Genomic DNA, 12129 nt, shown 5'->3' on the forward strand with positions numbered 1-12129 from the left:
GGCACTGTTCTAAATGCATTTCATGTATTAACTCATTCAATCCTTGTGACAATTCAAGAGATGGGTATCATTTTCAGATAAAGAAACTGAAGCAATCCCTTAGTCCAGTTACTACTACTACCACTACTGCTACTACTAATACAGACACACACACACACACACACTCACACACACAGAGTCTCTGGGCCCCAGAAACAAGGCAGAGGCAGCAATCCCTCATCTATCCTGACCAGTAACTTCCAAGCCTTAATAAAAGTCCTAACACCCAAACTACTCCCCACAATGCTGGGTCGTTCTGGATTAGTAACAGCTTCTCTGGGTTTCAGTTCCCCACTAAGTCAGCTGTAGGAAGACCACCATGTCCCTTTCCCTTCATCCCCACTCCCTCCCCCACCACACACGCACATGCACACACCCTACTCCCTAGCCACTTCCCATTTATAGGAAATGGGGGATGACGTAAGGAGCAAGGCCATCCTTGGGGAACTGCTAATAGTCTGGCTGGATATTGGAGAAACCAAAGATGCTGGCAAAAATGCATTAGCAGCTTCTGCTCCACCCCCCACCCGTAGCCCCTTCCCATTATCCTTGGGCTCAGAGCGAGCATCGTCCTCTTTCTACCAAGATAAGATACCCATCTGGGGCTGGGTAGCCTGGAAAAAGCCTGAGAAGCCATGAAGAACCTGGAGTTCCTTTGATGTTTCCTCCTCCTCTTGCTATCTCTACCACCCAAAGGTGGTGGTCCCCTTTGAGAGAGTTCTTTGCTTCTTCCCCTGCCTGTCTCAGGATGAAGGGTCAACAGTCTCTTTAGGCATAAAGGCCATCAATAGGCCCAAATCCTCACCGTGGACTTAGAAGGGGGAAGGATGGGTCCTCTGGACACAGGAATTCCATTTCTGGGATTTCTCTTATGGCAAAATAACCAGAGATATGTATATCAGAAGTATGTACAAGATGTTCATCTCATCATTCTTTTTTTTACAAATAAATTTATTTATTTATTTATTTTTGGCTGCACTAGGTCTTCATTGCTGCATGCGGGCTTTCTCTAGTTGCGGCGAGTGGGGGCCACCCCTCCGTTGTGGTGTGTGAGCTTCTCATTGCGGTGGCTTCTCTTGTTGCAGAGCACGGGCTCTAGGCGTGCAGGCTTCAGTTGTGGCACGCAGGCTCAGTAGTTGTGGCTTGCAGGCTCTAGAGCACAGGCTCAGTAGTTGTGGCGCACGGGCTTAGTTGCTCCGTGGCACGTGGGATCTTCCTGGACCAGGGCTCGAACTCGTGTCCCTTGCAGGTGGATTCTTAACCACTGTGCCACCAGGGAAGCCCTCATCATTCTTTATAAGAGTGAAAAATTAGAAACAATTTAAATGTGGAATAATAAGCCATTGGCTAAGCAAATTACGGCAAATCCATGTAATGGAACATTATGCTGCCATTAAAAATGGTAATGACCATAGAGAATGGACTTGAGGACACGGGGAGGGGGAAGGGTAAGCTGGGATGAAGTGAGGGAGTGTCATGGACTTATATATACTACCAAATGTAAAATAGATAGCTAGTGGGAAGCAGCCACATAGCACAGGGAGATCAGCTTGGTGCTTTGTAACCACCTAGAGAGTTGGGATAGGGAGGACGGGAGGGAGATGCAAGAGGGAGGAGATTTGGGGATATATGTATATGTATAGCTGATTCACTTTGTTATAAAGCAGAAACTGACACACCATTGTAAAGCAATTATACTCCAATAAAGATGTTTTAAAAAAATGGTAATGACATAGAAGAATTTTAACTGAATGGGGAAATGCTTATGATATATTACCAACAAAAATAGCTGGGTACAAAATAGTGCGCATAGTGGGATATACATTTTTTTAAAAATTAGTTATATACTAATGCAATGTGATATCCTGGATTGGATCTTGGGACAGAAAAGGGACATAAGTGGAAAAACTGGTGGAATCCGAATAAAATCTGCAGTTTAGTGAATGTTACTCCACCAGTATTAATTCTCAGTTTTGATTATTGTACTATGATGTTAACATCAGGAAAAACTTGTTGAAGGGTATATGGGAACTCTATTGTCTTTGCAACTTTTCTGTAAATCTAAAATTATTACAAACTAAAAAGTTTTAAAATTAGGTGTATATCTATAGAAAAGAAATGATTTTTAAAAGACATAACCAAAAGTTGAATACTGGTTTTCAATGAACAGGATGGATGATTTTGAGGGCAGGGGGCACTAGGGAAATTTTTCTGTATCTCCAAATCTATGTGGATCATAAATTGCTTTCGTAAATAGAAAAAAAAGAATCGATAAATATTATTTTTTAAAGGAAAAAATAAATAAAATGAAGGAGGAAGAAAGAAGAATGAGAAATCACCCCTGGGCCGCTCCCCAGTGTGGACTCTCGCACCTCATTTCTGTTCAGAGGGTTAGGGGTTGGGGAGATCAGGGACCGGAGAAGGAAAACCACCCCCAGGGCCTCCTTAACTGAGAGGTTTAGAACGGATTGGGTGAAGAAATAAGATGAAGCAGTTTGAGAAGGGTGGAGGGGGTCTACCCCCGCACTTGGACCATATTTCCACCATCACCAGCACTCCGTGAGCACAGAGAGGAGGATATTGAAACCACTGAAAGAACTGGACAGCTACATCTTCCCTCTCAAACCTCAAGCTTGGGAATGACCATGGCCTCTAGGTCCTGAGGTTGCCCGTGCTCCCCCCTGCCTATCATTGCTAGAAGGCGGAGCCTTAAAATTGCTGACGAATGAGGTCCCCCACCTCGCAGCTGGGGACAGTCCAATCTGAGTGGTACCCCATGCAGGGAAGTTTTTAAAACAACAACAAACACCTTCAAGGGTACTTTCTTCAGGAAACTTCCCTCTGACCGTGAAAAAACAGAAATTCTTTTACGAAGAGAACTTTCCTCTGGATTTAAACCTCCTTCTGAGTCCTCCCCGAGCCCCACCCAGGCCCATGGGGAACTGGCGGAGAGACCAAAATTGCCCTCAAATCAGAGAAATCCAGCTGAGTGGGGAGCAGAGGGAGGGAAATGCTGAGCCCGTTCTTCCATGGAAAGATGTTGGCTTTTCTGTAGGCAACGGCAAAGTCATTGTCAAAAGGGAATGCCTTCAGAGGGCCAGCCTAGACCAGCGGAGAGAGTCACGGGGAGTCAGATCATAGGTGAGTTCACAAAGGGGCAGGACCCAAGCTGCTTTCAACAGATTAAGTGTGGCGGGGACATTTGCAGGGCTCTCAGGCACCAGGTAAGGCGTAAGCCTGGATGAACACAATAGTCCTTCCCGGCTCTAAGAACCAATGAAACCCGTCCCACTTTCCTCTCAACTGAGTCCTTTAGCCTCTTAGATTTTCTCGGGGCATCAGCAGAAAGCTCCCAGTCAGGGAGCCTAGAACTGGAGCCGCGACGGCTTAGTTTTAGAAACCTAAGTAACACGAAGGATTGGAACTGGGGGTGGAACGCTTCATGGGACTTGCTCAGGGCAGTGAGGCAGAGGCAAAAAGGTAGTGCTGTCTCCTTCCCCTTAAGGGTTCAGGAGTGAAGCAGACAACTCCCCTATAAGTCTCTAGTGGGAAAGACACTTAGTTAACTGGGCTGGGTTCTAAAATGCCTGTAGCAAGGAGGTGATTATGTCACTGTGAATACCCGGGATTCTACTCTGGAGCTCAGAGCGCCTGAGGGGCTAACTACCAGGCTGGGTTTGGTTGGAGAATGGGGAGGGACAGCCAGATGTGACAGAGCTCTGCCTGCTCCACACTCCCACGGAGATTTGCACCAGCTAGTCCCTGAGAAGCTCTACGCTCCAGTGGAAAAAATGTGGGCTCTGGAATCAGACAGATCCAGTGCTATTTACTACGCATCCAGGCATTCATTTCTCATTCAACAAACATTTGTTAAATAACAATTACGAATCAGGCTCAGTGCTAAGGTATAGTAACTTTATGCCTGCAAGCAAGTCATTTAATATCAGAGTCTTAATTTTTATGCAGGAAGCTTGTTGGGAAGAATGCAAGGCTACTGCTTAAATACTGTATTTAGAGGAGAATCTCAACCCATGTTTGTACATTCTGTCTTATGTACAGAGTCCTAAATGTGATTTAGGAGATGGGAAGAACATATGAGGTACCTCATAGAGGTTACAGTCTTCTCTGGGAACTAGAAAGTGGTGCGACACATCAGCAAGTGCAAAAATGTCAAGGCCATAAACCAGTTCCAGAGGTCAAACATGATCGGAGTTCATTTATCCCATGTATCCCTGGGATAAATCCAGGGAAGCGGGGAAGTCCCGAGCTGGGTTTTTAAGGCCAGCAGGCTGGTGAAGGTGAGGGATAATTACTTGTTTCTGTGCTACACTTAAGGATTTACAAACACTTTCACTGATATCAGCAGGTTTGATTCTTACAAGTACCTCTAAGGTAGGCAGGTGCCACCTCCTTTTATGGACGGGGAAACTGAGGTCAAGTCACTTGCCCAAGGTGGCAGAGCTGAAGCAAGGGAGGGCCTAAGGCCCCTCATCTGGGTGGATCCAAGCCCTGGTTCCCTGCCCAGCAGCAGAGGGCAGAGCTCAGTGCTTACTCAGTCAGCTGTGTTCCAGCAGCAGCAGGTGGACAGAGTCCAGATCAGGAGGCCGAGGAGCTCAAAGGGGATTTAGTTGCCAGCTGTGACTCCACAGTCTCCAGAGTGGGGAAGATAGAGGGGTCATGTGAGGGGCAGGAGGGCACAAGGGAAGAGGCCGCAAGGTCTTGTTCCCATTCTCCCTGTAGGGCTGACTTTTCCACTGCAAGGCAGGAATAAAAGGAGGAGACTGCTATCCCCACTGGTAGGTGCTCTCACAGTCTTTACTCAACCAGAGACAAGGAGGGCCAAACAAGAGGGAAAACACTAGAACTGCAGCAAGAGGGATGGGAGTCAGACTGGAGGAGGGACTTCCCCGGGCATCTGAGGTAAGGTGTGAAATCTCTAACCTCCTTTCCTTAAGTGACCCCCCCCCAAGCTCTCCAAGTTCAGTGCAATGCACAGCCCACGGATCAGGGTCAGGTGACCTGCAGCTGGCCCCATCTCCGGGGGCTGCTGTTGGGGATCCTGCTGCCTAGGCAGCGTTTCCCATTCTGGCAGGGATGGCCTGAATGTGCCAGGAGTTGTGGGCAATAGGCTGAGGCTGGAGTGGCTTTTGGCAGGATTTACTGCTGTACCCGGACGTGTGTGTGTGTCTGGGGGGGAGAGGGGATCTGATACTAATGTAAGTGTCTATAAAGCCATTCTCACGGTCCTGATGCAATGCTCAAGATAATAAGCAAGTGCGTAATTAATAACTAGATTGTGAACTAACCTCTTGCCTCAGGTTATGGTGCCAGTTTTGCACAATCTATCCCCAGGCCTGTGGGGAAGAGAGGCACAGGCCTGGTTCAGGTGTCTGGGCAGGGCTACCAGCCCCCAGACTCTGGAGCTCCAGAGGAAAGAAGGAATTGGTGGGAGGGGCCCATCTGCTGGGCTCCCAGGCCAGGAAATGGAGGGGTAACAAGCCACAAAATCTATATCCTGGATTTTGTCTGGTTTTTCTTTTCTTTAATTAATTTCAAAGTCCCTCCCAGGGCTGCAAGGTACAGTTGTATTGATACATGCTATTCACTTCACAAGCACAACTAGGCAAGGCTCATGGCTGCATCTACCTTTCCCTAATTTGCATGAAAGCACTTTATGGGCTGGCAGTAGCCCTGGCACCTATGGTGGACCAGGACCAGGACCAGGACCAGGTACTTGGTGGGGTACACAGATCACGGACTCTGGAGTTAGGCTTGGGCTTGCTGGCCTCACTAGGGGTCAACTTGGGGCAAATGACTTTGCTGAGCCTAGGTCGCCCCCTATAAATGGGGATGTTGGTACCCATCCCACAGAGTTGTGTGAGAATCAGAGTGCTGAGTTTCATGCCCGTCACAGAGCAGTAAATAAACACTACCCTGGTCCATCTCCCCACCACAGTCCCCTGCCTCCAACCCCAGGCTCAGGGCCGTGGCCTGTCCCCGTCGCCCTGCCAGTCTTCCCTATCTTCCCCATCCCTCATTCCATGACAGTAGGAGTCCTGCTTTCAAAGCACTTGCACAGACACCTTCCATGTGCTCCCCGCTACTCTGAGCAGCGGACAGGAAGGCGTCAATTCTGCACTTCATAGGACAGGGACACAGCCCTGGAGAGGTGGCGTGCCAAGGGTGATGTGGTCACAGAGTGGCAGAACTGGACCACAACCCAAGGCCCACACCGCACCCTCGGTGCTGAGCTCCCCAGTGGTCACACAGGGCAGGGGGTGAGGGCTCTAGAATTTTACCAGCACCTTCCCAGAATAAAGGAGGGGAAGGCGGGTGTCTCCCGAAATCCACACATTGACAACCTGTTCTCCACCCTCCCGGCCCTGAGCGGATGAGCAGCAGAGAGCGAAGGGCTAGGAGAAGCCGTTGCACTAGCCTTGGCGGGAAGCAGATCACCATCTCTGTCTAACTGCCGGGGCTGCCCCAGGAAGGCTGGGCCCAACCAGAGAGATGCCGAGATCAGACCACAAGCAGGGGCCTGACTGTGATGTGAGGCTGTGATAGCATCTCCAGGGCCTCCCAGCTCTGGGACAGGCCCTCCTCCCTCACTAATCAAGGCCTCCAGCCCCCCTAACTCTGCTCAGGGCATGTTATGTTTAGGTTATTTCCAAGTCACTCAAACGCTTGGGCCCTGTCTCACCGTTAGTGTAACGGCAGGCTCACCCTGTCCGTTGGGTGGTGCGGTCACAAAGACCACAGCTTGTTCCCGTGAACATTCCTTCCTGGGCTTCATGGTTTTCAAAGTGGTTTCACGTGCAGCGTGTCATTTGGTTCTCATGATGACCTTGGGAGACAGGTAAAGGACTGAAACGTAAACTTGGAGAAATAGAAAGTGACTTGCTAGGGCCACACAGCCATACGAGCTGGAGCCAGGCCTGACCCCTGGCCCTCTGGCCATGACTGCTTCTAAGGAAGGTGAGCCACGGGCGCACAGGCTGCTGGGTGCTGGGACCGGAGCGCAGGGAGACAGACAGCGCTCTGCCTCTGCTCCCCGAGAAGTCTTTGGTAAAATGGACCTTTTCTTCCTTGGAAGGAGCAGGGCAGTGGTGGGGTCTGGCCCCGCCCTCCCAACCCCCCAGAGATGGTGGAGGAAGGACCAGGAGAGGGACGGGGGCATCGAGTGTCACCCTCTGCACAGAGCCCCCGCCTTGACCTTAGGACGGCAGCCCGACCCCTCCTGCTCTTGGTGTCCTGTTCACCACAGCACCCCAGCTTTTGCGAGGCCTGAGCCTTTGCATTTGCATTTTGACTCTTGCCACTCCTCTCCACAGCCCGCCCCCAAGGCCGCCTCGATCTTGAGGCTCCATTAACCCTGAGTCTCTGCCAAGAAGGGGGAGACTCCCAAGGTGATTATAAGCTCCCTGGAGAGAGAGGCCTGTCATTAAGAGCAGACTTTCCACATTCTCGAAGCAGCTAGCTCTGCTGTTTTTTTCTGAGAAGAATCTATCAGAGCTCTTGCAGGCTGCTCTACGGGGACCGGCAGTGCGGACGTGGAACAGCTTCTGGGAGGAAAGAGGGTGCCTAGGGCTCCTCCCTTGGGTAGGTTACCTTTGTCTTTGAGAGCTGATGTCCCAGAGGTTAAGCCATTTAACCTCCCCCCGCCAGATTCTAGAAGAAAAGCAAAGGGAGGTCCGAGGAGCTGCAGTAGGGCAAGGGGCTCCATGGGGCACCCCCGTGGGGGGCCTTCTTCAGAGGCTTACAGATGCACAGCTGCCCCCAGTGTCTCTCTGGACTCGGGGAGGATGGTGCTGCCTCCGTGACCAGGGCTGAGACAGGGCTTTCCACAGCGAGCAACAGAGAGCCCTGAAAGAGGAGCGGTCCCCAGGGGCCACACTGTCCCTCTCCTTGTCTCCAGGCAGCCTCTCAGACCTGCCCTTTCACTTTTTAAAATCAGCTAGGGGTCCGCGTACATTTTCTTTAAAGGGTCAAATAGTAAATATTTTAGGGACCATCAGGTGGCCTCTGTCACAGCTCCACTCTGCCCTCGTAGCACAAAAACAGCCACAGACAACACATAAACAAGTGGGCATGGCTGTGTTCCGATAAGCTTTATTTATGGACCCTAAAATTTGAATCTTTCATACAATTTTCATGTGTCAGGAAATAGTCTTCTTTTGATTTTTTTTTAACCACTTAAGAATGCAAAAACCGTTCATCATTCATGAGCCATACAAAAACTGGCAGTGCCCTGGACTTGGCCTGCAGGTGGTAGTTTTCTGTTTAGTCCCCCATTAGAGTTGTCCTGTGTGCCAGCCTCCTTAAATAAAAATGATAAAGCTGATTAAAGAAGTGAAGAGGTTAGTGTGAAAGAGCACCTAGGCTCTATTTTACTATCTTTGGATAACCATGTGGATTTATTTTTAAACCAGGACTTATTCCATATCTATTTTGTGCTTTCACATAATTCTCTCATCCTCACCACAATCTTATGAAGCCAAGTGGTAGCATTTCTATTTTACAGATGAGGAAAATTAAATGCAAAGAGGTAAAGCAACTTGTCTTGGGCGGCACAGGTAATACATGGCAAAGCTGAGCTGCAAACTTATACTTGGTTTCCTAGTCTCTGCAGCCAGCATTCTGCCCACACTATGGGCCTCTCTCAGCTCAACTACAACCTCAGAGGATCCATCTGTCATCCAACAAAATATTGGTTAAGCCCCTTCTAGATGCTGGAGACACACTATAGGTCCTTACATCTTGCAGTATACATTCCAGAGGGAAACCACACAGACTCGTGGCTAAATAACTTCAGATGGCTATGAAGGAAGTAAAACAAGATGATGAGTTAGAGGGCCTGTGGGGAGGAGATGGGGAGGGAGGTCAAGGAAGAGAGGACCCTCTGAGGAGGTGACATAATGAGCTAGATCTGGAAAATTAAGGAGGAGCCCACCCCAGCAAGATCTGAGAGGAAAGGACTAGGAAAATGGAAGAGCAAATGCAAAGGCCCTGAGGCAGGACCAGCCTATGACGCAGATGAGCGCAGGAATGGAAAGAGAGCCAGGGGAAGAGAAGGAGGCAGAGATGGGGTTGGGTAAGTGAGCAGAAACCAGACTGTGTGGGTTTCCTTCTTGGGCAACAGGAGGACACTAGAAGGAACCAAGCAGGGGAGTGAGGTGATCTCATTTATGTTTTTAAAGAACACTTTGGGAGGTCTGAGTTTGGCAGGGAGAAGTATCAATAACTCCAGCGAAAAGAGTGATGATGGTGCGAAGACATTTGGAACAGGACCGGACTTTTGCTGTGACCACGGGAGTGGCCTGGAGGGCCCTGAACGGGGTGGGAAGGGCTCCTTGGGACCGGCCACACTCAAGGGGAGCTCTGCCTCCATCTTCCCTCTCCTGTCTCCCCCACCACCCCCACATTTGAGGAGACCCAAAGGGTCAGGGGAGAGAGAACTGGCAGAGTGAGAAGACCAAGGCAATGGGAAGGGCCGTGGTCTGTTACCCCCTGCCCCCCAACTACCGGTTTCAAAGGCCGGGGGCTCTTCCCGGCGCACCTCTGGACCCAGCCTGGTCCTGGGCGGCGCCAAAGGCAGGATGGGAACAGGGAACGGGGTGTCAAGAGCCTGTGATCTCCTTCTCTTCCTTGTTCAAAAGAAACAGGAGTAGGAAAAAGGAAAGGAGGGTTCTGTTTCTCCCTTTCTGGTGGCCTAGGGCTGGGGATAGTCCCATGATGGGATCAAAAGGTTAAGCATCTTTGTCAGATCAAAGGCCGGGCTGGGAGGAGGGCTGTGCAGGGGCCAGGCAGTTTCTGGAAGGCGTTGGAGGCACCAAGGACTTTGGCTGCTTGGGGTTTGGAATTTGAAGGGAGGGGTAGGTTAGTGGACAGTTTGCAAGGGTTTGGTGGGGAAGGCATTCTATCCAGTAGCCATTCCAAAGAGGGATGCCCACTGTTCATCTCAGGCCTTTAATAAAGCAAGGGTAAGCTCATCTTGAAAGTGGAAACAACCAGCATGCTGTATCCAGCCAAGTGGTAGTGAAACTGGCGATCCCTTGGGCCAAGTACCATTTGCCGGGTCCTGCTCTACTTGGAGTCAACGCTGATGCTGAAGAGAGGCGCCTCATCTAAGCCAGTCCACTGCTGGGTCCAACGTCTCTACCTTTGCTCAGATCCTCCCTGTTACTCTTATGCCCCCCAACAGGCTTCCTTTAAGCCAGACTCCTGAGGTCTCTCCGATTAGCCCCGCTCCAATATCTATCTCCCCTTACCTCTCTTTAGGGAGTGGAGGCAGGAAGGAAACGAACATTTATTCAGGGGCTGCTGTGAGTCAAGAACTTTATATACCCTGTTTTTCTTTACTCCTATTACTCTTATGAGAAAGATATTTATCTTCATCTTACTGATTGGGAAGTGGAGTCTCAGACATTTAAGTACCTTGCCCAGAACTCCACAGCTAAAAAATGGTGAAGGCAGGATGTGAATCAGGTCTGCTTCCCAAGCCCCTCTTCTCTTCACTCTTAGAGCTGCCTCAGCATCCCCATGACATCCTTGTGTATCTTTCACACTGTCATAGGCTGCTTGTCAATTGTTCTCATCCTCACCACAATCTTATGAAGCCTTTTGTTTCTATATAGAATCTTGCCCTCCTTGTCCCAACTGCTTAATGCCAATGATGACCGTGTGTCTTTTGGTCAATTCTTTCTTCAGACGGTGCCTTGATTTTTGGTTCGTTGTTGAGGGTAACTCCTCTCATGCACCATAATCCTCCCATCCTCCCTCACTCTCTCCTGGATGAAGTGCTATAGCAGATCGTCCTCAGTCTCCAAGGAGCATTGACTGAGGATCCACTGTGTGCCCACTCGATGCTGTCACTGGATAGAAAAACCACATGATGTTCACATAAAACCTGGTCACAAAAGTCCATAGCAGCCTTATTTGTAACAGCCCCAAACTGGAAACAACCCAAATGTCCTTCCAAAGGTGAATGGTTAAATAAACTCTAGTAACAACATACCATGGATTACTACTCACCAATAAAAAGGATAAAAAGGGATGAATTATTGATGCACACAACAACTTGGATGGATCTTCAGGGAATTGTGCTGAGAGAAAAGCAAATACCGAAAAGACACATGCTATGTGATTCCTTTTATATAACATTTTTTGAAATAAAACTTTAGAAATGGAGCACAGAATAGTGGCTGCCAGGAATGGCGGGGGAAGGATGGTTATAAAAGGGTGACACAAAGGATCCTTGTTTCCTGTCATGTTGTAACTTCAGAATCTGGACTGTGACAGCTCAAACATACACAGGCGATAAAATTGTATAAAACTAAACACACACACACACACACACACACGCAAGCACAGGCACAAGTAAAATGGAAAATCTAGATAAGTTTGGTGGATTGTATCAGGGTCAATATCCTGGTTGTGATATTATACTATAGGTTTGCAAAATGTTACCTTTGGCAAAAACTGGGCAAAGTGTACAAGGAATCTTATTGTTGTAACTGCATGTGAATTTGCAATGATCTCAATAAAAGTTTCAAATATGGGAGAGAGAGATCTCCTGCCTTCAAGGGGCTTACAATCTCTACCGTGTCCTCTGTGTCTTTTCTCTGCCTCTTTATCCCACTCTGCATTGAATGTAGTTGAGGCATAATGAATGAGTGGGCTGATCTTCTTCACGGAGGAGATTGCTGAATGGCCTTTGAAAGGCCACAAATTCAGGTTAATCTTCACTCCTCTTCCTGATTTCTCCATTCCCAATTTCCTCACACAACATCGCCGACCAGGGATCGAACCTGCGGCCCCTGCAATGGAAGTGTGGAGTCTTAACCACTGGACCACCAGGGAAGTCCAACTTTGACATTTTAAAAAAGGAGAATTGGGACTTCCCTGGTGGTGCAGTGGTTAAGAATCTGCCTGCCAAGGCAGGGGACACGGGTTCGAGCCCTGGTCCGGGAAGATCCCACATGCTGCGGAGCAACTAAGCTCGTGCTACTGAGCCTGCGCTCTAGAGCCCGTGAGCCACAACTTCTGAGCTCGTGTGCCACAACTACTGAAGCCCACATGCCTAGAACCCGT

Source organism: Balaenoptera acutorostrata, chromosome 1, assembly GCF_949987535.1.
Source record: "Balaenoptera acutorostrata chromosome 1, mBalAcu1.1, whole genome shotgun sequence".
Lineage (NCBI taxonomy): Eukaryota > Metazoa > Chordata > Mammalia > Artiodactyla > Balaenopteridae > Balaenoptera > Balaenoptera acutorostrata.